Below are 27,296 nucleotides of genomic sequence, written 5' to 3'. Positions count from 1 at the left end.
ACTATTAAAGTATTAAGGAAAAAGTCCACTGAAATGGTCACTGAACAGTGGCACGCCAAAAACTTCACAACTATGAATCCTCCAACACTATAAACTGTGTTCCAAAGATGAACTAAGGGTCTTAACGGGTTTGGGAACTACATTGAGGGTGGAGTAATTAATAACACAATTTTCTTTGGTGGGTGAACTCTCCCTTTAACTTTCCGACTAATAGAAACCGTGTATTAACACCAGCAATGATGGCATATATTGATCATATCTGAAAAGGCAATGCTGATGATAAGGATTAAGTTGCACCCCAAGTGCAGATTAAGATATGGAAATAATAGGAGTCCCAGGTGTCATAATACAGGCACTCACCAGCGCTGAGGGTTTTCAAGGGCAGTCCTGGGACACGGGATGGGATGAGGCTTGGACAGAGCATCTGCCAAAAATTACTTCCACAATACACCTTCATCACATAAACAAAGACAGAGAAAGATCAGGGACAGGTAAATGCTGGACATTTTTAAAAAACTATTTTGTAAAATTAGGTGTTGGTGACTTATTTAAATGTTTTGGAAGAAGTCTCTTATTTTTCATCAAGGCTGCATTTATTTTATTAACACATACAGTAAAAACGTAATCACTGGTAAAATATTATTAAAAATTTTAAAATAATATTTCTATTTGAAGTATTTTTTTTACAAGTAATTTATCATGCAATGGCAAAGCTGAATTTTTAAAAAGCCATTTGCTCCAGTCTTCAAAGTGTCACATGATCCTTTCAAATTTGTGTTTAATAAATGTAAGTGCGATCCTGAACGGTATGAGGTATATATGGACTCCACACACTCATGAGATCAATGTGAAAGAGGACAGAGATGCAGCATGCCAAACAATATCTCAAACCCCCCATATCTAGCCACTCCTTACTGTCTTACATTTCACTTTCAATCAATGTAATTTCCGCCTCAGTGCTTCTCAACTCTTCTCGCCTGTCTCTGTGTATTGTTTGGCGCCATAATTGCCCAGCCAAAGTCACAAATTTCTCTGCTGTCACTGGAAAAACAGCCTCTCTCAGTAAGGCCAAAGTGTTGCTGAAATGGCATCTATAAATTTTAACAGAGAAGAACTGCATCTGTTTGCAAGACTTGACATGGCCCCAATACTTTCAGATTTGCACACGACTTTCTGAATTGTTCCTAGTCAGTCATAAAACAGGACCCTCCCTTAAGGCGTTTCTCATCAGCAAGGACAAGGAAAGAAGAAACATGTGACCAGCTCAGCTAAGTTAAATAGAGCGCAACCCAACTTCAATTTAAGTTTAAATTCAGTTCATCATAGAGTAGTTTAAAAAGCACAGTTTGCAGTCATCTGTAGTTGGAGGCCTCATCTGAGTAACGCACACATGGCACCAGCTGTCACTAAATGTGAAATCGTGTTTGTTGAGTCACTGGTCTCACTTACTGCTGCTTTCCTCCACCCCACTTCCTGACAACAGGGACTATGGCTGCTGCCATTCTGTGCATCCTTATGGTCTCAAAAGGCTGCTCCAAATACAACATTAAAATAATACTGTACAGTTTGATGTCTGAGAAGCTTCAGGAACTATTTTGTGGGTTTATTAAGACAGTGATTTTATAAACTCATACGTTCACATCCTTATCACCATGTGACCTGGAGCAGGACAGGGTACGAGAAGACTAGAAATAGACAGATCAGCTTTGATAAGCAAAAACACAATGCTATAAATAATAATAATAATAATTATTATTATTATATATATAACAAATCAACCTATTACTTAACCTGGGTTAACTAAAATGTCTCTCTGTTTTTTAACCCTGGGTGAAATCTAGTTTTGAAATCTTTTGTCGTAGTAGTAACAAAGGTTAGGCAAGTCGTTTAGCAACAAGACAACCAACTCATGAGAACTGCTTCAGAGCTCATCTCATTAAAATTCATGTAAACTTTCACGCGCTGCTAAACAAACGACGGTAAAACGGTAAGGTTAGAAATCAACTAGTTGTGGACTCATACGTGGGGGAGATTTACACAGGATACAGTAGTAAGACATGCGGCGTTATCAAAACTGGTCGCTTGCTGTATTGTCTAATTTAATGTTAATGACTTTATAGATATCGCCTATGTTAAATACGAGCCGTTTAACCCCGGGTTTACAATGCGAAATCTCTAAGATGATGTAATTACTAAAGACGGAAAGTATTGCCACAGTAAAGCATGTAACAGATAAAACACTTATTTCGTTGTTTCAAACTGTGCGCTTGCCTTTTGTGCTCCTCATCACAAGTGTTTTAATCCGCCTGTCACAAATTGCTGACAGGAGACATTGCCACAGCTCACATGTATTAAATGTGACAGTCAACAGAATCACTACAACATCAAAACTGACACAAAGTATTCCCATCATAAACGACTAAGACGCCACGTGGTTATGCGTACATCTTGCACTTTTTCCAACAATTCACCAGCAACACGAATGACCAGCGCATCCTTCGGGCACGATCATTTTCGTATTGCAAAGTGCGAGGAAACGCGTTCTGTTTTAAGTGAGAACTTGTTCCGTCGTGGACGAAGGAAGCATGCGACTTAATCGTTAGTAACTTTCCGATTCCCTGGAGTGCGATGAAAAGATATCGAACTGGCCTTTTGATTTATGGACTGGCTATTATCGCAAAGCAGGCTACCCTGCTATTGATTTGTTTCCCGGTAGCACCAACGCCTCAAATGTCTAGCTACTCACTACCTTGCAGCGACGCGCTGGGAGGATAGGAGAGCGTTGAGTGAGGAGAAAGGACGCTCAGTATGAAATACCAGCGTGCTTAGTTCCGCACCACTAAATAGTATAGGCAAAAAGTTTACAATAGATAGTAATGTGATTTATTGAGTATGCATATACGGATGCAAACTAAGGCTGGTTTTACTCGGGAGTAGTCGATACCATTTTGTGTGAAATTATTTAAATGGTCCTAAGAGGATACTTTGTAATAATTCACAATGATACACGCATGCTTGTTCAATATTTGGCGCCGTCCCATATTTTGTTGAGGGAAGTGTTGGGAGTCGGTCTGAATAAATAGCCCCCCACACCTTTTTCTTGCACACCCTCAGTGGTGCTCAAAAAATGAAATAGCAATCACACTATTAAGCGTTTTGATGCTAGATTTTTAGACGCGATTAATAGCTTTGCTTGAGACTAAAGGCAAGCAAAAGCAGCAAAGCATCTTCTTATTACAACAGCCACCCTTACCTGAAAACTCCAAATCTAGGCATTTCAAAATCAAGGCTGTAGCTTAATTTTTATTTTATTTGTTTAAAGCAAAATTTCTAATCAAGGAAGGGCCCAAAATATAATTTGGGTCAAAACTGCGTTATGGAAACTGATTGTCAATCAGATATATCACCCACACAGATGTACCTGTATCTATTTGAAGGTCATCAAGATCCCAAGCATTACTCACATAAAATGGCTTGTGAGCACATCAAGATCAGGACTTCCACTAAAATAAAGTGAAAAAACATCACATTGTTAGTCATTTGTTCCCTCGAAATGAAGCGGCTGTTTGGCATGAAGCGTTGTGCCTGAATTACCAAACAGAAGTCAGTCAGTAGCGCCTGCTATTTAATACAGAAGTAAGTCAATTAGAAAAGGGACTGCATTGAAAACAGGGGCATACAGTAAGTAAATGGATGGACCTTCAGGGAACCCAGATAGGGTTGGTGATTTCCTCACAAACTCATTATTGATGGAGTACAGTAAAGATGCAGTGGAAATGAGACGTGGCAGTTGGGCTTGAAATGAGAGATACATGTGAGCAGGAAGCAGATCTATGTAGATACGGTAGGGAGCGTCTGCAATTACTTATACACGTGGGGGTGTGCATTAGCTGGGGTAGCTCCGCCCTCACGTGCAGATCTGATAAAATGTTTCAGCTTAATTATTTGTTTACCACTCATTCTTTAATGTTTAGTTTGTTTTTTTTGTTGTAATTTTTTTTTTTTGTTTGTTGTAATATGTGTATATGTCCTTGTGGCTCATGAAAATAATATATCAGCCACTCAATGTGCATCTAAACGAGCCAATCATGACTTCATTTTATGATATTATTCCTAATGGGCTACCTTAGTGGGCTCTGATAATGTGCACTGTAGAAGCAGTTGTTTACACATTTTTTACCCCTGTTGGGGAAAATGATATTGAGGTTAAACGCGATACATTGCAGAAAGGCAAGAAATTCAAGGGCAGCAGACATGTTGACCATTGATTGTAATGAGAAGATAATGCAATTTCTCTATTCTGGACACAACTAAAATCTGAATGAAAATCGAACAGTCAGTAGGAGTATGAGTACGTGCTTGTGCTTGTATTGCATCTAATATCCTTCAGAGAGGAAACCATGTATTGCTCCTGTTTGCATCAGTTTGAAAAAAAGAAAAAAAAAAAATACCATATGTCACCATTTGTCTCCTGAGGTTTGCAATAATTTAATGAAAGTTATACATTAAAATGCATAAACTCGACTTTTTCCCTGTGGAAAAATTTTAAAACTTAACGTTGCTGTTTTATTCAACCAGATATATTTTATAATGTACATGGTTGAACAAAATAAGTAATTTGCATAACTACTTTTCTAGAAATGCCCAGAGGACAGGATTTTTTTTTATGTATTATGTAGTTAAAAAAAAAAAAAAAAACTCCCAGTATGGTTTACTACTGAGAGAAGACTGTCGCCATTAGCATTACCACATATTCTTAGACATCTTCATTATTAATATTTATCAAGGCAATAGTTTTGCATTAGCTGTCAATACAGGAGAGCAAATCAATATATATGTACAATACAAAGCCCCAAAAGCATTTCAAATATTACTCTTCCTAAACAACAGTCCATAACTATAAATTGATTAAAGGTAAATTGATAAGCGAAGCAGGACATTCACAAATAAGCCTTAAATTCACTTTTGTGATCTTAGGGATAGCAAATAATCACTCCGAATGAGATTATATTTTAAGCATTAATGACAGACATTACTCCCTGTGGCAAAATATAACATGCAGATAGTTTCTTTGTTGTGTACTTCTTTTAAAAGGCTTTTAAACAGAAACACAGGCTAATATTAGCAATCCTAGACACTGACAGTTCTGAGGTATAAAGCCAAAGTCAAAACACATCTGCTTTGAATGATAATAATATTTATGCAGCACTCAGCTAAATTTGGTCCAAATGCAGACAATCAGACTGACAAAACATGAACATATTTATTACATAAATGTGAAGAAACCACCAATATAATTCCATTGCTATAATTATTTGTTTGTTTCCAAAAACCTTTAGGAGCTGCTAAACACCTTTAAGTACAACTATAAAGACGGGTTCTTTGATTGGTAATGAAGAACTTTCAGCTGTATAGAAAGAGCATAACTTAAGTAAAAACGTACTTTCAAAGAAAAAAAAAAAGGAAGGAAAACAGGTAAGTGCCCCTACTGAAAGCTTTATTTGAGAAGACCAAAAGACTTCTCATGGTTGCAGCATCCAAAGCAATTATCTTATTACTGCGGGCATTAAGAAGCTCTCAAACAGTTTACTTTCACCATGGGCTCTCGAAGCAAAACAGTTGTTCTCACTCAACAATCAAATTCGTTTTATCGGCACCAACACAGGCTTAATTAATGAGTTTACAGGATAACCTCTGGGCCATTTTATTCAAACCATCCGGAATTAGCTTACACAGTTACCTTTCATACCTAAATTTATTATAGCAACATTACGCTGAGCTAAAAAGTGGCTTTGCACCTGCTCTTTGTGCTATTTTGGTTGGGTATATCAAAAAAGGTCAATCACATAAATTAGCATATATTTTTCTATTCTGAGGTTTCAATATTCCCATTTCCACTGCAACTCTATAGAGCAATTAAATATGATATTGACTGTAACCAAGCCTTCATATTTTGCCAACTCCAATTTCCTGCTCATCTTTGATAACTTATTTTATCTTTTACTCCCTCATTATCAGTTTTACCATGGAGCATCCTGCAGTGGCTCAAGTCACAGAATAGAATCCTCAGTGCTTCAGAGACCATCAAAGCAATGATATCCAGCCAAAGTAGAACATCGGGGTGTGGCGGGGCAGACATGATGTACCACGATACTCCATATGGATGTCCTACAAGGAGCCAGATTAACAGCCACACCACAGTGGAAGGAAAGCCAAGATGAGGTAGAGAACAGTTAGTCTGATGGCCAGCTGACTGGGGCATTACGGGAAGTGATGGGGCCTGATTTTACAGCACTGGGGTCTGGTTGTAAATGTACGGATGACTCTGGGATTTTCCGTTTTGAGCATGAAAGACATTTAAAGCATTGTAACATTGGAAATTAGCAAGAAAATCCAACACAATCATGTAATTACAGTGACATAATGGCATAATAAGATTACACGTATAATCATGTCTTACCACAGGGGGGCAAATGAGCTCAATAGGGTTTGAAAAGCTCTCCACCATGAACTTTTCCCCCTCAAGTTGAAACTTGGCACACAAGAAATGAGAGAAAAGATTTTAGACTGACATTCTGTGCCTGTATGACAATGACACATAATCAGGTGTTGTGTGCCTTAAATGCGCTGCACTGCTCATCAAAATGATGTTTAATTTTTTTCTATACTATTTTTATTTAATCAGTGTTCTTTTCCATTTTATTTTATATTATATATTTTTCTTAATTTTATAATATTATATTAATATTTAAATTTGTTTCATTTAATAATTTTCTTAATTTTATATTATTTACATCCTATATGTTTTAAATTATGTTTTTATTTTATTTTATTTATTCTTTTTTTTTTTTGGAGCTTTGTGATTTTGTTCAGAGTTAAAGTTGTTACCATGTTGTTCCACAGTCCCTTGGCTAACTCCTCATGTCCTTTCATGGTGAAGTGGAAACAGTCCGGAGTAAAAAAGCTCATGTCAATCTTCCCGTTCTAATCAGAGAAAAATATAAAGCACAAATTCTGAACAGCAGATTCCTATTTTAATGGAAACTTTACCATTTAAACCTTAATGTAAAACTAGCAGCAAAGTGCTATAAATTATAGTAATTAGTAAACAGTCAGTGGTCACTACTCACAGGGAGTCTTGGAGGATCTGCGTGTTTCAGGAACGGCTGCAAAAAACTACAGCAAAGTCATTCTTAAAGAAGCGGTCAGTGTACAAGAGCTGCTCCAGTGCTTTCTGAGATGAAAGATATGTCCTTCAGCATCATATCAGCAAATTACAGATTCATTATATAACTGTATCGATAACTGTGAAAGCAAACCCCACTTGGAATTCTAGGTTGACTCCAACCAGCTCTTCAGATCAGCAGATCCCGCAGCTGGATTTTATCAGACAGGAGCAGAATGACCTGGAAGAGATCAGAGCATTGGATAGGGAGAGAGAAAATGATCCCTGTAGCACTTACACATCAACATTTAAAGACAGTTTAAAGAATGACTAGCATTTTTCATGTGCAGTCATCATCCATGACACCATTTTCTCTCTTTTCTCAATTTTGAAAGCTTGATTTAATTTCCTGTACCTTTGGAGCAGACATCCTGGTGTGGGTTTCTGTACTTCCCTCAGGGTCTCCATCGGCAGTATCTGGACCACGTTCACTATCATTCGAGGCACCTGCAGAAAATGTTCAAAAATATACTACCAAGGCTTTATTTATTTGATCAAAAATACAGTACAAACAGTAATTGTGTTAATTATTGCTACAAGGCAAAAAAAAACTGTCATTATTCCTGTCTTTAGTGTCACATGATCCTTTAGAAATTGTTCTAATACGAAAATTTTATTATTTTTATATAAAATATTTTTATTGTGAATTCTTTTTTTTATTTATATAATAATTCTTTTTGGTGGTTTGTTTCTTTTTTAAAGTTTCTTTGATGAATAAAAAGTTCAAAAGAACAGCATTTATTTGATTTTTTTTTTATAACAATGTAAAAGTCTTACTTTCACTTTTGACCAATTTTAGATATATGGTACAGTACATTCAGTTCAATCTATCATTGATAGAAAAAAAAAAAGATTCTGCCCAAAATCTCAAAAAAAATTACCTCATTCATCAGCATTTCCAAGGACACAGTCATGTAATGGACAAAGTTCTCCACTGAAAACAGGGACTGTGTGTGTATAAACGGAGAACATTAATTTAGAGGCTCCAAAAACACACTCCTACAGGACAATATATCTGAATACAGAATCTTTAAAGGTCACTTCAGCACTTTGACTATAGGCTAGAAAAACTGTACTGTTTTGTTAAAAAAAGCAAACACATTTTCAAAAGCACTACGAGTAAATACTACTATGAGGACATGCTGTTAATGATCATCTTTACAAAGCATCTATGTGGTTCACAATCAATTTAACATTTATTTTAAGCTTGCTCTAGTTTCCGCTTTGGACATTGTGAACAAATTTGTCAATACTGTAGAAGAATCTTTCTGTCTGTAGGGTTTGCCAAAGGAAACAAAAGAAACAGCTTTGTAAGCAATGCCGCTTTGTCTTTGCAGTAAAATCACAGATGTCATTCATCCCACTTAGAATGGTTTCAAAACAGTTTTCCAGTCCTCATCAAAGTCAATATCCTGTAGCAAAAAGATGGAAAAAATATCACAAATAATGGCAAGATTTCAAATCACCATCTGTATTTGTAGTTTTGGAAACAGCCATATTTCAAATGCACTGTAACAAAATAATGCCACCATACCTCATATGTTTTTCAATGTATCAATCAAAGTGCCCCTGACTTGTTCAGGAAAGATTACTCGAAGGACAACAAAAATTAATATTTTTCATTAACTGATTAAAAACAACCCCCACAGCAAAATTAAAACACATAACGTTAAAGTAAAACACAAAAACATCTTAGATGGCATATTTTTCAAGTGCTTTATCTTTAACAACCATTTATGAAGAATTGACTAAATGATGTGTAACTGGCATTTTCAACAAAGGTGTTGTTGTCCGGGTTACAGCCAGGTTAAATCCAGTCTCGCGCATGGGGAGCTGGGGGTCCCATGGGGGGAACCGTCGTGGGGTTGGGGGCAGGTCCCCACTAAGTGGGGGTTTGAATGGTGAAGTCGGAATGATTGTCTAAATCATAAGCCACAGAACAGGTTATTCCCTTTTATAAAAAAGAATTTCACAGCCAAAATATGAAAGATTTCTGATTATTAATTTCAAAAAAATATGGGGGGACTGATATAAAGGCAAATTAAGGCCGTAACTTGTGCCAGTGGTGTGGGTGAACTGACATCGTTGAACAGGATCCATTAGCCCCACCAATGATGTGGTTTAAATATGGCATAATCACCAATAAAAAAGGGGGAGCAATTTTAATTGGCCACTGAGAATTACCAATTATTCTTCTATACAGTAGAAGCATACAGAAATAAAACGGTTTAGTAATACCTCCAAGACACGTGACGAAATTCAATCGGTAATGCCAAGAACTGTGGTTGCATTTGCACCAATGGCTGTCTAAAAGGTGAGACCAAATTACTTATTATTAGAGATTATTATTATTACTTTATGTTCCGTCTACACACCTGTATCATCAGTACTCGCATCAGGTACTAATTATTTTGTTCGTATGTTTAGCTTAAAGGAATTCGTTCACAACACAAAAATACCAAATTACATTATCATTTACTACACCAATTCATGGTTTTTTCAAACCCTGTGTGATTTTTGGAGAGGGATCTGATGTTTTGTTTTGTTTTTTTGTTTTGTCCAAAAACAATGAAAGGTCAATTGGTAACCAAAAAAAACCTGCTTGGGTTTACCAGCATTCTTCATATGTTCTTTTGTATTTCGGGACCGACAGAAAAAGATGAAAGACAATCATACAGGTTTGGAACTACCCATGGTGTTGAGCTGACAGGAATTGACATTTTTTTGGGGGTGAATTATCCCTAGTTGTGTTTACTCATCTTTGAACCTATGAATGAAATGTGATTTAAAGGATAGTGGTAGAATTAATTCTGTTGTCCGCTAACTAATGAATTAGTGTCCATCAAACAGTGCACTAAAAACTGAAAATAAAAGGAAACAGGTAAATAAATCACGTTATCACTGTCAATGAAAAATCCCATAGGGCAGCCGATCACTTTTAATATCCGCTGCACTTCACCAGCTCAACTGCAATAGACATACAGTGAAAATCAGAAGATCAGGCACCCCCAAAACATTTATTCTAAAAATTTATAAAATGTGATGAAGCTTTGCTGTGGTTACAACAAAAACAGAGCTAACATTTCATCAAAACAATGAGATAAAAACATCAGGACTGGGTTAACCTGGGGTAAAAAAATGACCAAACAGCCTCAAAAAAATACAAATGGTGAGAAATGCAATTATTTAAACAAAACTGTCCTATTCATGACTAGCACTGGAAAGCTTGTCATGAACCACACTTGACCATTATAGTCTGATACAACTACTGATTACACAATGTGGACAAAAAACACTGACCCTAGACCAGCCTACCTTTGACGGGGGAGCCACAGGCAAAGAAGAGGAGGGGGGGCTCATGTTCAGGACAACTTGAATGAAAAGGTGGGTGTTTGAAACTGACTTGGGGGCCTGGTCTCCTTCAGGAAAATCCCTGTAACAAAAATCAACAAAAAAAGCTTGTTTCTCCGTGTGATGTCACAACACTAAAAAACATAATTCAGGGGCCACGGACCCACACCTATAAACCAAAAAGGATGTTTTGTACACCCATTATGATTTATAACAGTATAATAAATCAAGCGGAAGGGTGTATTTATGGACCTCATGTAACATTTCAAACATTTCCATCAAAAAACAATACCAAACCAAAAACGACGAACCGTTCTAAGCGCTTCCTCACTTGTAGGGACGGAGTCCCTTCCTCATTATTCCAGCCTCCCACTCGTCCACCTTGGGAAAAAAATGTCGACTCCATCCTGGAGCAGTTTGGGCTTTAAAAAAAACAAGTCAAAATATGGACAAGTTTTCTGTTGGCCTTCCACTGAACAAGGGCACAAAAAAGGCTTTCAACATTGGCCTCCACGCAAACCATCTCCTTCCCTTCATCCTAAAATCAGTCTAACCTATGTTACGTGGGCCCTTGCGCTCCAGATTAATTTCTTCCCAGGTCAGGATGGGCTTTCTTAGCAACCTACCCTTTGACCAGGACACAGAGGACTAGCAAGGGCACGGGGTTGCCACGGGGCATGAACAAGCCCAACCACTCCGATGGTGGAGCGTTTCCAAGCGGGGTTAGCACAATGGATGTGCGTGCAGAGAGAACGGGGGGGCCCCAATTATATCCAGTGCCCCTTTTTATCTCCCCCACACCCCAAAACAGCTGAGTGACGAAGTTCATGCCCACCCAACATTTTAAAGCCATGAATCCAGGCGCACATGCAACTGCCAGAGGACTGGGACCATCACAACTTTAGAGAGCTTTAATGGAAAACACAAACCATGTTGCACTGGGGCCTGGGAGGCAAACCCAGGGGACCCCACAGCTCAATGGCAGAATCAGGGAGGACCAGGAACCCTTTCAGATAGAGAACATAAGAGATGTTGTTGCCAACTGGTATGGTTTGTTCTGGGGGACTGAAATAAGCATTGTTGTAGGTTTTAAAATATATTAGATAGGAAAAATTCCCATTCAAGATGTGAACCCATTGATTTTTATTAGTTATTTAGAAACATTGCTATTGGAAACTGTATTATTCCACTTTTTAGCGCACACCCACGGGCGCGGATCATTCCGTTGTTATCTCAAGTATTTTATGGTGTGATTTGGCTGCACATGGAACATAGAAGGATTGGATATAATCACTTTTCCAATAGCTTTCAACCCATTGCGGAATTGTGGCACTCTGCAAAAACAATCCGAATGCTCTGAAGTGAATTCCTTGTAACAAAACAACAGATCTTTACGTCCTATACACATACATACTTTACCAATTGCAGGAACTTTTTCCACGTTGTGGTATTGCTATTTTACCTGAACACACAGCAGACACCAAATCGCCAAATAACTCAAAAAACATTCTAGACATGACACTCACAATTTTAAATGATCCGAATATTTTTTTTTCCTCCTGAAAAAAAAAGAAAACCTAAAACTGAAGATTTAGCACAAAGTAGGCACGTCCCAAAAACAAAAACAAAATGAATCAGCTTCAGGACGTTGATGTTAGATTGCACAGAGCTACAAGGATCTTAACACGAAAAAAAAAAATCAAACAAAATAGGTTCGGGAGAGAGAAATGTATTGATCTTAAAAACAAAAAAAAAAGGAAAAAAAAAAAAAAAAATTTAAAAAAAAAAAGGTGTCTTGTAATAACCAAAAAAAACTTGAACATTATAGCCGTACAGCAACCATTCATCAATTACGCATATGGTTGTGTAGCAGAGGAATTTAAGACCCATTATTTGGCAACTTTTTTGAAGGCTGAGTGACTGCTTGAAGAAATTCAGGTTTGAGGTAACTAGAGCTTTAAAAAATCTGGAAAACACTGTGCACGCAACCATAATATGCAACTGGAATCTTTACCAAAAAACCACCCTACAGACCCACTTTTGGAAACAAGTAAGAGTATGTCAAGGGCTGTGTAGTCATCTCAATGATTCCAACCTTTGGCAAGGTGCATTGTTTTATTGCACATAAAAAACACCTTTTGAATAGCTGACTAACCTTATTACATGACCTTACTGGTAGTTTATTCATCAGGTCCACTGGTGCACGATTGTAATCAAGCCAGTGAAATCTACCTCATGTGCTGTGTGAAAAACTACTTTATTGGTCCTTGTGGCACAAAAATAGGTTCGATCCTCTTTTGCTTTTTAGCACAGTGGCAAGCAAAAAGCAGAAGAAGAAGAAGACAAACTAATGGTGGGTGGATTCAGCATTGTCTTTTTCCTGTCCCCCCCACAGAGGAGCGTTGATTTGCCCGAATATGTTATTTCACCTGGCAGAAACCCTGCATGGTACGCGACGTATTTAGCCATAATTGGTATACGTCGTCTTAACTAGTTTTTCTCAAAGCCACAGTTTAAAGCCATATAATGGAATGGACAGGGCCCACGAGAGTCCTTGAAAGCTCTTCTGGGGTGTTATAGGACTTATAAACCCAAAAGCAGGGTGTAGGTGTCGAGCGGCTCTGTCTCGACAGAGAGATGCTAAGGGGACCGGTCAATGTGTTCTCCCGTACCTAGTCCTGTTCGGCGGTAGTGGGGTGGGGGAGGTGTCATGTTTGCCGTGACGGGTCGTCACCTCCACCGGCCCTGAATCCTCACTGTTCCTCAGGCTCTCCTGCAAGGCTGCTCAGGCTGGCCCGTGAGGTCTTTTATAAACGGAGGCACTGCGGGGGCTCTGGGTATGCTTTGGTGCTCTCGCTGTCCTGCCGATGATGCTAAATGCACTGTGCAAAAGAGCAGAGCAATGACAGTCATGTAGGTTAGAGAGACCACTTGTGGACCCAGTTACGGGTTAACGATCCCCTGAGATCGAAGCTCCTTCAGCTGAAGAAAAACAAAAGATTCAGGGTAATTGGTTATTTCCCTGACTAAGATCCTACTCAGATTTCAGGGGGATGCTCACTGACAGATGTGGACTTTACATTGATATCCGGCAGGTACTGTAGGGCAAAAAACAAGCCCAGTTTGCAGAGCGGCCAGTACACAGTAAATTGGGCATCCAGACTGGCTCTTGACAAGCCATATCATAGAACCGTTTAAGCAAGCTACGAATGAAGTTGTGGGGAGAACAATACAAAAAAAATAAAAAAAAAATTAAAAATTGTCTGTTAACAGATTCAAATGTGGTTCGTTTAAAAAAATTTTTTAGAAAGAAATGTAATACTTTTATTTAGCACGGGCTCATTAAAAACGGATTCAAAGTGAACAAGCAGAAGGACATTTTATGATGTTTACAACAGTTTTTCCAAACCAATATTCAATACTGCTGTTCTTTTTAAAAACTTCATGTCATCAAATTATCCTGTAAACTGAATCTCGGTTTGGCAGGAAAAGAAAAAGGGAAAAAAATGCTTAAAGAAAGAAGGCATAATTGGTTTAAACACTTAGAACACTAGAGACTTCGCCTCAACAGGAAATGTGACATTTTTAATAAATAATGTGGTACCCTTGTTTTTACTGTTGGTGATCAAATAAATGCAACCTTGGTGTGCATTAAGACCTCTTCAAAAACAAACAAATCGCACAGGACGCCAACCTTTTGCAATGATAGTGACACATCTTACAATTAAATAGGCACAGATATTTCACCTGTTTAATACCAAGGCCCTTCTCATGCATATAGGCCAGTGAAACATGGCCTGTGCACTGTTTTGTTTGCTTTTTTGACGCCCAGAGGCCAAGCGATAAGGAATGTACTGCCGAGGTTCATAGTCCCATCAGCTGCCATAAAACGTTTTTCGAGAGATGGAATAGTAACCCAGCTTGATTCTGGACCCTGTGGTAGAACGTGAACAAAGCCTCAAGATAAAAACTGATAAGAGTTACAGAGGTCCGCGGGTATTGCCATCTTCATAGAGCCAAAAACATATACATACATATAATTTCTATAATATCGTATATATAGTACAATTTAAGCTTACTTTGCAACAATTGTATAAACTTTACCATTTTATCCTGCTTTATTTACGTTGCTTGGTACCAAGTAAATAAATGGTCGCGATATAGTGAAATGTTTTTATCAGTATTGAACTCACATTTAAAAAGATAACTATGCAAAAGTTATAGGGAGTATGAAAAAAAAAAACTGTCCACAGGGTGACAGCAATGATACTGAAATTTGCGGACAGCCTATAGCTGCTATCTATCCAATCAGCATCAAGTATTTGCTGAGAATGAACCTGCCTGTGTACGCACTTCTTATTGTCCTCTTAGTCACTACTAGTATGATAAGGTCCATCACAGCATTTGGCCTTTTGGCTAGTAGTGACTGTGGGTTGAAGGACAACAGTCTAACCTTGAAAAGCTGCTCTGGTCCAGTGGAGCACAGAGCCTCGTGTGTACGTTTCTTTTTCATTGAAAAGCTGTGCCCCTCTAGAAAGGACACACCAGGCAACAGAGCAAGATTTTTTTTTACAAACGTTGAACATGGCTTACTTTAGCTGGGTTTTTAATTAATTAAAAGAGGGACCAGTAAACTGATGAAGGCTTTCTGTGCAGACCTGCTTTACCCCCTTCACAAAGAATTTGTGTACTTTAAGTGGTGCTACATGTGTACACTATGAAGGTCCATAATCGTATTTTTCCAGTTCACCCTTTACGAATGCCTACTAATTTATGATTTTACAACAATAAAAAAAAATCATATGAATTATAGAGATGTCCCAGGGCAGTTTTGTCAGTATGCATCTCTCCCCACCCCACACCACCCCCCACCCCCATGCAATGAATTGTAGTAATTTTTTAAAAGTAAACATCTTAGCGTAGATTAGTTAGCCAAACATTTCATAACACATTTATATTTAAAATATGTTTAACGACATAACATAACTATCACTGCAATTATTATTCTCCTTGGAGCAAAGTCTATTCTATATAAACTATAAAAAAAGACGTACATCCAGGACTTTTCCCACGCCCTAAAAAAACCCAAATTTTAAATTAGAAATCATAACTTAGGGAAAAAGCTGTGCTTTATTACAAAATCTTTAAGTTTAATGTAATGGTCATGGGCAGATTCTTAATTATGAGATAAAACCTTGGTTCGGGCTCAGACCAAGGGGCAAAAATACTCACCAAATAATACCTGGTGGTAGGTGCCCTCTGGTGGTAGTGGCGCAGCATCGGACTCACTTTGATCGAGGATGAAGGCCGCCATTGCTCTGGTCGACCTCATAAGCCCTGTTCAGCCAGCAAGTAGATCCTGTACTAGAGAGCGAGTCCATGTCGCCCTCCTTAAAGCTTCCGTAGGCTGCCATGAGTCTCTCGAACCATCGGCCGCGCTCACCACCACACTTCTTGAAGCAGCTGGTCTCACAAACTCATACAAATATCGTCAACCTATCAGAAAAACCAGTTTTTTGGAAACAATGGCTATGCATGATGAAAATAAAATGCCTCACCTCAACTGCAGTGTGGAAGGAGCGCATGACCCAGTCCCCATGAGGCTGGCATGCATCTTGGGCTAGATTATAGAAGGCTATGAATGTGACCTGCTTGAGAAGCCAGGTTGGAGAATTCAAGAGCCTGTTTATAATCACGTATTCACACACCCCGATTCCATCTAAACAATATGCCAGAAAATGAATAGGTCATGAATCAACGTTTAATACTCTCAACACCTATCCACCCACTGAAATGACTAACACACTTTCTCGTCCTCAATGTTTGTCATAGATCATGTCAAAGCCAGAATGCAGGTAGGAGTTTGTCATGGCAACAATCACCTAGGCAACCAAACTTAAAAAGGAGTCAGCTGTGATTTATTAAGATAAAAATGAGGACAAATTCGCTCTTGAAGTGGTGGAACAGTGAGCTAGACAAGCAGGTAGAAAGAGGGAATAGAAAAACAGACACGTTCTGAAGCCGCTTTTTTTTTTAGAGCAGAGCAACACTTGAAAAAATCATAATATAAAATTTAAATGGCTTTTCTATTTGTTTTCAATTTTATTTTACAAAAGGTCTATTAATAGGAAAAAATTATCAGGCAATATTTGTTGTGGTTATTACTATTATCATTTGAAAATTTTCAGGTCTGGTAAATTACTTTGAATGTCTGTTAATTAATGATTTTAAATGATTTAATATACACTAACAATAATACAATAACACTTCGTACTGTTCTAATATTCTGAGGCATGGGCTGAGCAATTGTTGGGAATATGCACACTTCTGTATTTGCTATGAAAATACGAGGTATTAAACTTTTTTGGGTCAATTAATTGCCTGATTTATAGTATCGAAATTTAACATTCAAGATGAAAGAAAGGTACAAGAACCTCATGAATGAACAATATTCCATGGCCTTTACTGGCTCAATAAACCTCTGTTCCTTAGTGTCATAAATGGCTGACTATTTTTCCTTTTGCTGTAACAGCAGGAAAGGTAAAGACGCAGAAGTGAAGGGAAAAAAAAAGAAAGCAAATTATTCACATGCAATCCCTTTACACACTTACTGTAGTACATGGTTCCCAGCTGTAACTGTCCATCCACCCATCCTTGCTCTGCAGCCTTTCTGAAAATACTATCAGGTGCCAGGCTGAGTCATAGTTTCTGCAGGATTGAGAAGAAAAAATAACTCAAAAAGTTCTTTCAGTGATCGCACAATGTTCCAGATTAAACTCAGCGGCCCAGGAAACTCACCAACTATGGAACACCCCTTCCCATACAGGGAAGGCCTAGCATACCATAGGGCCACTCTGGCCAACCGGATTTCCCTTAAAGACGCCAATAAAAATGACAGATTAGAGGTAGAACCTTTGAAAAATAAACAGCTTCTGAATCAAAAAAAAATTCTCCACCAAGTCAGCAGCCTTGGTTTTTGAAATAATGCAGAGCCGTGTCATTGTTCTGAGGCACATACTCACTGCCTTCAGAGTACCTCTGAGACAACAGAATCAGAGTTAGAGTTAAAATACAAGAGTGAGATTCACCATTCAATGAATGTGAGGGTCAACATTCAGTTACAGTCTAGGAAAACTAAAAAAAGGCTTAAGTAGTCTATACCTTTCCAAGAAATGCCATTGCATGCGTGTTTCCCTGCAATTGCTGCTTGGTTAAATTACTCATATGCTCGCTGAAAATAATGAACAAATGAGAAAGTAACTAGGATAAATCATTAGACGAAATGCACATAAGTTTGGCAGAGCCCATGAAAAATTACCTGATGATTCTGTTCCCACACCTCGTCCGTCCATGTAAGTGCAACTGGCCCAGACCCAGCCTAGACAAAAAATTTAAAATGTGATGGTAACAATCAAAAATACAAGTACAACACAAGGCCATTAACACCAAATATGAAAAAGATAAAAATGCTGCAGTGAAACCACAAAACAAAAGGGAGTCTATGGTTCAACTTCAAATAATGTAACAGGGTGAAATTCTTCTTAGACCAATCAAAATGGTTTTATTAACCTGTTGCGCATGTAAATCTCCTTTCTCCAGCCCAGAACTGGTAGTACGTGGATTAAATCCTCCTCCCAGCATTCCACTGCTAGAAACAGGATTCTCCACTTCATCTAGAGCCGGATCCGTTGTACTGCACTGCCACCTGTCAGGGACACATCGCTGGCCACTAAAAAAAAAAAAAAAAAAAAAAAAAAAAAAAGAGTTGCTTTAGGTTACTATTTGATATTCAAAAGACTTAATCACATTATTCAGATCTGGAATGAGTGAGAACAACTGAAGCAGTACCAGTGATTACAGGTGAGCCGCAGAAGGAGCAAAATTCAAAACTAAAAATAAAATGACGTCAGACATTTTACAGTTTTCCTTTTTTTTTATGTTCACCCTGCTGAAGTCTCAAACATAGTTTTTTTGGACTGGGGAACAAAAAAAGCATAGAGACCATGATTATAGTTAGTCAAAAAAGGCACTTGTTTTCAAGTGGCCACCATGGATCCAGATAACAACTTTTTAATGATGTGCTGAAATTAGACGTGTTTAGACATGTATGAGGACTGCATAGAAATGTGACAAGACTTACCGTAATTGGCCACTAGTCTGTAATATCAAGTGAGAGCAGATTTTCACAGCTCTGAGGAACCCCAACACCTCCCCAATATCTGTAGCCCTGAGAAAAGAAAAAAAAATAAGAATGGCATATAGTAGAGGGCACAGCCAGGAAATGCATGCCACACAAGCCTACGCAGCACCAATTAATTGAGAAAGTAGTCATGGATATAATTATGGTGCAAACAGGATCTGTGGTTTTCAGTTTTTGCTTCATGTAACAGAGCCAAACATGTCGGTCACAATTTCAATAGATCTGACAGGTTTGTTTAGACACTAAACTTGATATATGCAAAGTCAAATGAAGACTTGACACATACGATAAGCAAGTCATCAAGTCTACTTTCCCCTAGCTGGAACAAGATCCTCCCTTGTTTGAAATACAGGACAGAGAATCATTCTTACCAGAACCATCTGTGCTACTAAGTTTCACACCCAAAGCGTCCAAAGGTGTAGTACACCAATGCCTGCCATTAGATGAAATAAAGCATTTTTAAATTAAAACATTTACATTTAAAATAAGGATGCTGTGCTTTCTAGATAAATGGTAATTAGGAGAGAATACCTTCGCTTGACTTGAGTTCACCCCTAATCCTGCAGCATATAGGAAACCAAGTGCCTGTTTGAACACAAATTGAATGGGTCCTCAATGTAAAAAAAAAAAAATTATATATATTTATTTATAAATCAAGTTTTCCTGATGCAATAGCACAGCAGTGATACAACAACCCCACACACAGCTGCTATTCTCAACAAATGGCTTGAAATGAGTCACGGGACAAAAAAAAGCATCAGTATAAACATACAAAGATGACATTTAGTTAATAAACAGTTGCTATTACAGTCCTGGGCTTTAGGGGAGCCCTCCAGTGCCAGTTCCTCAAAGATCTCCTTGCTGAGGAATGCTCTGGGGTAAGTAGTCTCCAAACAGCAATGGCATATGCCACCTTCTCCATGGCCTTGGCATGACCCATCTCTGCAACTTTCAGGAGTCTGTCATACAACCTTTAATACAAAAATCAACATAAATATGAATATACACTGCCATTCAAAAGTTTGTGGTTGTTAAGACTTTTTTATGCTTTTGAAAGAAGTCTCTCATGCTCACCAAGGGAGCATTTATTTGAAAAAAATACTGTAAACACAGTAATATTGGTAAAATATTTGTCAGAATTTAAATTTCTATTTTTAATATACATTTCAAGTGTATTTTATTCCTGTGATGGAAAAGCTGAATTTTCAGCGCCATTACTCCAGTGTCCCACGATTCTTCAGAAACCATTCTAATATGCTGATTTGATGCTCAGGATTCAATACAGTACTGTAGTATTTTTGTAGAAACAGTTTGCGGATACATTCAAGATGGTTTTAATGAATACAAAGTTCAAAAAGAAATCTTTTGCAACATTTTAAATATCATTGGTCACTTTTGATCAGTTAAAAAAACGCATCCTTGCTGAATTAAATTTGATTAATTTAAAACACAAGTATATCTTATTGACCCTAAACTTTTGAATTTAGTGTGATTAAAGTTTATGTTGATACTTTTGACACCAATACTGAAACCAAAACTATCCAACATGGTAAGTAAAAGAAAAAAAAAGTCCACATCTCAACTATAATAGCACAGGGGAACAATACTGTTTAATCATTTAGCAAATGCTTTTATATGTTATGTGCTTTATTAGACAGGTGAGGAACTGTTTAGATACACGTATAGACAGAAATATAATCTCTGTTATATACACAGCAGCCGCCGTGTAAATGAAAAGAGTAGCATTATAAACAGAACTCTAATGCAGCTATTACGACGCGAAAAACAGTGCAGCTTTACCCTCCATACACATGACCGGAAAAGAGCAGAAGCAGTCGGGACTGTGGCATTATAAAAGCTCTGCTGCTTTCGAGTCATGTGTCGCCACTCGTCTCTCATTAGCAATCGCTCCCATGGGTTCCGTTTCGCTTCCCACAGCTTTCTGCCCCATCCTGTTTCATACTACAGTGACGTTAATAAATCTTTAATATATTAGTTCATCCCATGAACATGATTTCTGCCCGAGTCCCTGTCAGATTGCATCACTTGTGGAGATGACGATGCAGCTCCCATGATTCCACACTTAATCATGGCGTCATCAAACTACGCCTTTGTTTGATTTGAATATGCACCCTCTAGCGATGGAAATTTACATACCGTGCCTTTAAGGTACAAATACTCACTCTTTAGGAGTAAGTAAGCTACAAAGGTGTATCTTTGAGGGTACTGCACAGGCTACGGGCTTAGGCCCACTCCCAATTCTAATCCCCCTTACCCCTTCACTTCTTTCGCGCGCATTCATGTGAAGGGGTGGGTGTCTCTCAATTCTATTTTGGCTGGAGGGGGGTAGGGGTAGGGGGAAGGGCCAGATAAACCTTCAACGAAGATTTTTCGGGAACCTCACTTCAAATGAAGAGGTATGATCAATTTCCCTTAGAATTGAATTGGGTCTTTAAAATACAGTTTTTGCACAATTTTTCAGACAGTGTAGGTTAAAGACATACAAATAAGAAAACTGTTGAAAGTAGCACTGCAAGAAGCAAAAAAAAATATATAATATGGCTGCACAGCACTCACTCTTTCTTCTGGCTCCGTCGGTTTGTGCTGTTAATCACCTCTTAATTGGTCCTGGTCACTGTTCTTCAGCCTCTCTCCACCAACCTCCTCTGCTCAGCCTGTTCCTCCGCTGTGAGGACAGATGGATGGACACAATTACACATGCATTTGGTATAAAAAACTGCAACGTGCTACGAATCACAATTGATTAATAAAGGGTCAAAAAGCAAAGTTAGCACTGATCTCTTCATATCTAGGCTAATTATACAGATGAGTAAGCATAGCTTTCTACTAACATGCCAAGAACTTTCAACTAAAGTAATATCATTTTTCATGTAGGCTGTAGATTCACAATATGAAACAATATCACTCATTTTTATATTGCTTTATTTACACTACCAAATAAACAGCCTCACTCACTTTCAACAGAAGCCCCATTTCTTATCAGTGTTGTAGTCGTGTACGTTGTGGCACACCACAGCCATCCATCTACTCTGCCTTCAGTAGTACACACTCCGAAAACTCTTTATCTTGGAAAAGGAAAGGAAACACGCAGGGCTCCCCGGAGGCCGTTCCAACCACCAATCACCACTGGAACTATGATAAACACCAATGACCCTGAGCAAAATGACACAACATAACCCACAACCCTTTGACACAGGGAAACCAACTACTCATACGTGAAACGCATAGGGGTGAGCAGGTTTTCTTTTCTTACAAACATTGCAAGCGGTGAGATGGCGAACAACAAAGAAAAGATCTTATGCCATAAAAAACCTAAAGATAAGTGACGTATGACACACAACAATATCAAAAACCTTGAATCTGGGAGCAAAATATTAGCTGAGTAGTAAAGAGAGATGAATAAAAATTTATGCTAAATGAACAGAGAAATCTACCTACCGACAAAACCAGAATACTAGGCATCTTATTCAGGAAGCACCTGCAGACCCCATCTGGATCTACTCACCTTCTTTATGACGCTCCTCTTGTGGAGGAGGCTGACTCGGAAGGTCTTCCTGTTCAATCCCCTCGAACCTCATTCTCCAACTTTCATTGTCTGTTGTACTGCTGTCAGCCTGGGTATCTTTAGGGACATACGCTTGCCCCCACCACAAATTTGGAGCCATCATTACCATCTTTGCTCTGATTTTGACGAATCCATAAACAGAAAACATTAGAACGCATATGTGCGCGTGTGCGTTTATGGATTTAAAAGATTACTGTATACACTATATATATATATATATATATATATATTATACTATATATATATATATATATATATATATATATATATATAGTGTATACAGTAATCGTTTTAAATCCATAAACGTTTACATTGAGAACATGGAGTTTAATTTCTGTTAATAAACACAAAACACTGCTACCCCAAGTGCAAGTTACATGGCTCTGATAAGATGTCAATTATGTTTTAATGCTTACCTTAGACTCACCACCCTCTGCAACTTCATCATCTGTTAGTACTTCTGCAAATCAAGATGCCAAACAGTCAATTTTACAGCTCATATACACTTTACAGCACATGATAATATGAATTGAATGTAAAATGTTAAATAGCTTTACATTTTGGTAACGTCTAAATAAACACACATTTTCCTCATAATTCAAGAAGAGCCTCTGACTCACCACCAGCTATCACTTCCAAAGCACTGCTAAAACCAAAAATAAGGGAGCAGACAAGACTTCTCTTTGTGGGATTCATGTTGCCAGAGTGTGCAAAACGCAGTGGACGCCTAAAAATCTGACTTAGTTAAATCTGCACACTAACTATCTGTTGTACTAGCTAGCCATTTAGATATAAATCTGTCAGTGAACTGCACCTGACTGCATAACCGCCCTAGCTATAGAACTTGACCAGCGAGCCAACCAACCAGAAACTTCTCCCAAGAGCAAAAAATGGATTATAATACAACCAAACCCATTCGCATAAACTGGACATTAACACCTTTATCAAAGCATTTTTCAGATAGCAGCTCAATAATGTAACGTTAACTAACTCGGTGACAGCCTCTGGCACACAGCTAGCACAGCTAAACAAATAACACTTCTCAGAGGAGACTAATGCCGTGTCTGTCGCGGACCATGAAAATATTCCAAGACGATTCCCGGAATAACCTTCCCAAGGCAAATGCAAATTTGATTAAATTCAGCAACACAATAAGTTAACAGTTCAGCCGTCGACTAGCGTTTCTCGTGTTTCAGCGTATTTCTGTTCACTGACTGACCCCCTATTTTCCTAATCCGCCGCGGCTTCACCAATCAGGGAAACGGAATCGGAGAAATTAGCCAATCGCTGCCCTCCAAGAGTCAGTTGACCAATCAGATGTGCACACACAAGAGTACGCGAACGGAGCAGAAGTGTACACGACAGTTTGCAGGATGTGGGAACGCCTTGGGACAGCTGACTCTCTCTCAGCTGTGTGTGAAATAAACAATATGGGAAATATCAAATATTATATTATTATTATTCTAAATACTAGAAATAAAATATTTTAAATAGTCCCAAAATAATCCACACTCATAAGAGATATAATGGTTCGAGAGCAGGGTTCTGAGGCTCTTGTAAGTTATAACATTTATTTCTTGTTTTATTACAACAACAGATTTGACAATGTAATTTTAACATAACATTCAAACATACATACTTTTTTCAAACATGACATAAAGCTCTCTAATGCAAATGCAAATGCAAAAAAAAAAAAAAAAAAGAATCCAGCCACCTATTTTTCACTGTAAAGCACAGATGGTTTTGTGGGCATCCAGCAATTAACTGGTGCAGGGGCAGGGTATACAACAAGTGTTTCATGTACACAGATGTCTTTTTTTCACTGTTTGTATTATGTTCCCGAGTTCCTGGCACAGCATGACATGAGCTTTGGCTTAGCAGAGTCGTGCTCCATAACCAAACGTCTGTTTAATGGCATTAAAAATAGTATCTCTTGCCAGCCCTCTTTCATTCTTTGGGGGTCCTCTTTCTTGCTGGGAACTCCTCTGGCCTCCAGAATCAGCTCTGTCTCGCTGCCTTGATTCAAAAAGTTTAAAGTGACAGTTGCTGCATGTCCTGAATGAGAATTAGAAAGAAATCATTACTCAGATTAAAGCAAAGAGATCCAGTGATAGTAATGTGAACATTGGCTATAAACAATCAACAATGAGCAACACATTTCATAGAATTTCCTTAACATATACAAAAAAAATATAATACAGAAAAGTAAAATGTCATTTATTATGATTACTAACATTAAAATGGCTGTGAGTTCATAAAGAAATTTTAATACTACATGAATATATACAATAAATAAACCATACTAGCTGGCCAACTTGAAAACCTCCATTTTCAAGGTCTGGAATCTAAAGGGGAAAAGGACATTTTTTAAAAACTCATTACAGAAATATACTATAAGAATCAAGTTGAAATTCTCACCAGAGAAATCAATCAAACCAAATTAAAATTATTATAAAAAGTTCATTCTCACCAGTTCTGCAAACTGCCCATAAACATGTCCTTCCAGTAGTCTGAATTTTTCCACCCGAGGACCCCATCCATAAAAGCAGCAAGGTGTGTAAATGCCTTTAACATCTACACAGATGAAAAGACAAAGAGCAAGTGAGTTCAACATCAAATAATCTATGCATAAAAGAACACCAGGATATACAGTATACACATTTATTGCTTTAATTGCATTTGTATGGACTAACAGGACAATAGGGGAGTTTGAATCTGACCTCTTGGTTTAGGAAAACCCTGTACAACTCTTCTGGTGAGGTAAGGAAGGTGTCTTTCATAATCATTGACCTTGGCTTGTGCCTCCTGATTCTGTTTGTTGAATGCTTTTTCTGTTGGTAAAGTCAGCGGTGTGCTTGGCTTGGTTTGTTTGGTTGGTATTTATTTAATGTATGTAAAATAATTTTGTAACAAACATAAGTTAGGTTTTTTTTTTATTTGATATCTCTTATAGAAAGAGGTCTTTTATTGGGAGAAAGGTTCAGTTACGTCTAAGTCATCCATGTCACTTTCATCAAAGAGATTTGGTATTTCCACAGTGCCTTCGGGCCATATTTGATTCCCATTTTATTTGTATCCTATAAGAAAACAGCAACAACAACACATCTTTCATTCAGTATTATGTTGAGTGTGCAAACAGAACTTTCACCAGTCCAATTGGCCTTAACAACCCACTTGTAGAAGTAGATGAGTTTCCCTTTGCGGTTGTTGATAGAGGCCTCGCCATCTATATTGCTGATGTCTGTGATCTCACATGAGCCTTCTTCACCCTCTACACGAATCCCAAGAAGGAGGATATTTACTGCATCTTGAGACCAGCTTGTGACATCTCTCTCCGTCCAGTAATAAGATCAAGAAAAATACATATTTATAAAGTTTATTTGATAGAATTAGCATTTAATTCAAGTTTCAAAAGAGAACTATGCAAATACTTTTAATAGCAGTCTCTCCAAATTCTATTGGGGGGCGGGGGGGGGGGGGGGTAATATAGATAACTATAGATTACTTATACAGATAAGTTACATTTTACATATTTCAAGTGGGACAGTTCAAAAGTCTTACTCAGTTTGCTTTTCATCAGAACACCCTGAGTCTAATTCTGTCTCTCACATTCATGTACTTCCAAAAATAGACCATGCCAACCCCTACAGGACATTCCAGAGGCTTCTGCAAACACTGGAGAAAAACTAACGTAATGGCCGTAACATCAGATGTAGGCAGTATATGTAAAATATATAACAGTTTCAGAAGTTTCCTGTTAAGTGTCAAGCCATACTCCATTAAAACTTTTCTATCTGTTTTTATAAACAGTGTCTGGCCGCCCATTCTTGAGACTGAATATTAAATAGTTGTGCATGTCACACGAAGGATCATTTAAAATCAACATTTTAACCCAAATTAGCATTTTAACCCAATATCTAGAGAGAGAGAGAGAGAGAGAGAGAGAGAGAGAGGGGGGGGAGTTATTGTTGTTACGGTGTTGCCAACTGGAGGATATGCATGTGTAACCCACCAGCAGCAGTTATTGACATTTGTCACACCTGCTCTTTTTCCCACAGTCCAACGCTGGTCTCCCTCTCCCCATTTGGCCATGACAGAATTTAGATGATTTAAAGGAACTGAGGTGTTCCAATAAACTGCGGGTGTGGGATAACAGTGCAAGGACTGACAGATGTAAATTCGTGAATCACAGAATAAACGTATGCAGTAGGAGCTCAGCTGATTTGCTGCGTCGATGAGATGTCATAAATATTCATGAGATTAAACAGAACAGTGAAGAACGGAAAGATCAGGCCTATATAAAACTTACAAAACAAAACTCTCATGATTGGGGAAATCCGAAGGAGGCAGGGAGGAAATGTGCAAGGAGTAGTCAAGAGCTGCTTAACTTGCGGCATCTGTCCCCAAGACCTTTACTAAGCCCCCATAGAAAGTCCCAGAACCGGAACTGGGTGAAGAAGCTTCCTCTAGAAACGAGGAACTTGCGGACCTCCTTGGCCAGAGATCCTCATTACCTCAGTACATAAATAAATAAAAAAACTCTTCTAAAATCTCACTTTTCTACTACCAACCATAAATCTAATTTCTCAACTGGATTGAGCTCCTTTGTGAAAAAGAAGAGCGGTTATTTGTTTTGAATGTGCATTTGTATAGTGTACTTTATTTCTCAAAAGGCTATTAAAAAATTATCCAACAACTGTACTTTTAAATAATATAATATTAATGAATTAAAAAGCCACTTAAGTGTACTTTAATTACTGTTTATTTACACACTTAAGTACACTTTTAAAAAGTGCACTTTGTAACAATGTTCAATTATCTATTTTAAAGTGCATTTTAAATAATTATGTCTTAATAATCTTTGTCAAGCTTTAAAGATTTAGCATTTACATTTGAAGTTAATGTATTTTAAATGTTGGCCTACTAAACTGTAA

The 27,296-nt window shown here is 38.0% G+C and overlaps 2 long non-coding RNA genes and 2 pseudogenes across 2 annotated transcripts; all 4 read right to left on the bottom strand.

Moving 5' to 3' along the window:
* Positions 1-6,299: 6,299 nt before the first annotated feature.
* LOC109045080 lies at positions 6,300-7,228 on the bottom strand. The gene is made up of 4 exons (XR_006159824.1): positions 7,131-7,228; positions 6,889-6,984; positions 6,461-6,532; positions 6,300-6,325 (listed from the first exon to the last, which is right to left on the bottom strand). It is a non-coding gene; the product is annotated as an uncharacterized LOC109045080 (long non-coding RNA).
* Positions 7,229-7,324: 96 nt separating this feature from the next.
* LOC122144733 lies at positions 7,325-8,233 on the bottom strand. Its single transcript, XR_006159826.1, has 3 exons — positions 8,107-8,233; positions 7,581-7,672; positions 7,325-7,406 (listed from the first exon to the last, which is right to left on the bottom strand). It is a non-coding gene; the product is annotated as an uncharacterized LOC122144733 (long non-coding RNA).
* A 5,106-nt stretch (positions 8,234-13,339) lies between these two features.
* On the bottom strand, positions 13,340-23,058 carry LOC109113436 (annotated as a pseudogene).
* Positions 23,059-24,236: 1,178 nt separating this feature from the next.
* LOC109113442 lies at positions 24,237-26,454 on the bottom strand (annotated as a pseudogene).
* Positions 26,455-27,296: the final 842 nt, after the last annotated feature.

The sequence above is a fragment of the Cyprinus carpio genome, unplaced genomic scaffold, assembly GCF_018340385.1.
Source record: "Cyprinus carpio isolate SPL01 unplaced genomic scaffold, ASM1834038v1 S000006753, whole genome shotgun sequence".
Lineage (NCBI taxonomy): Eukaryota > Metazoa > Chordata > Actinopteri > Cypriniformes > Cyprinidae > Cyprinus > Cyprinus carpio.
This window is presented reverse-complemented; position numbering and strand designations above follow the sequence as displayed.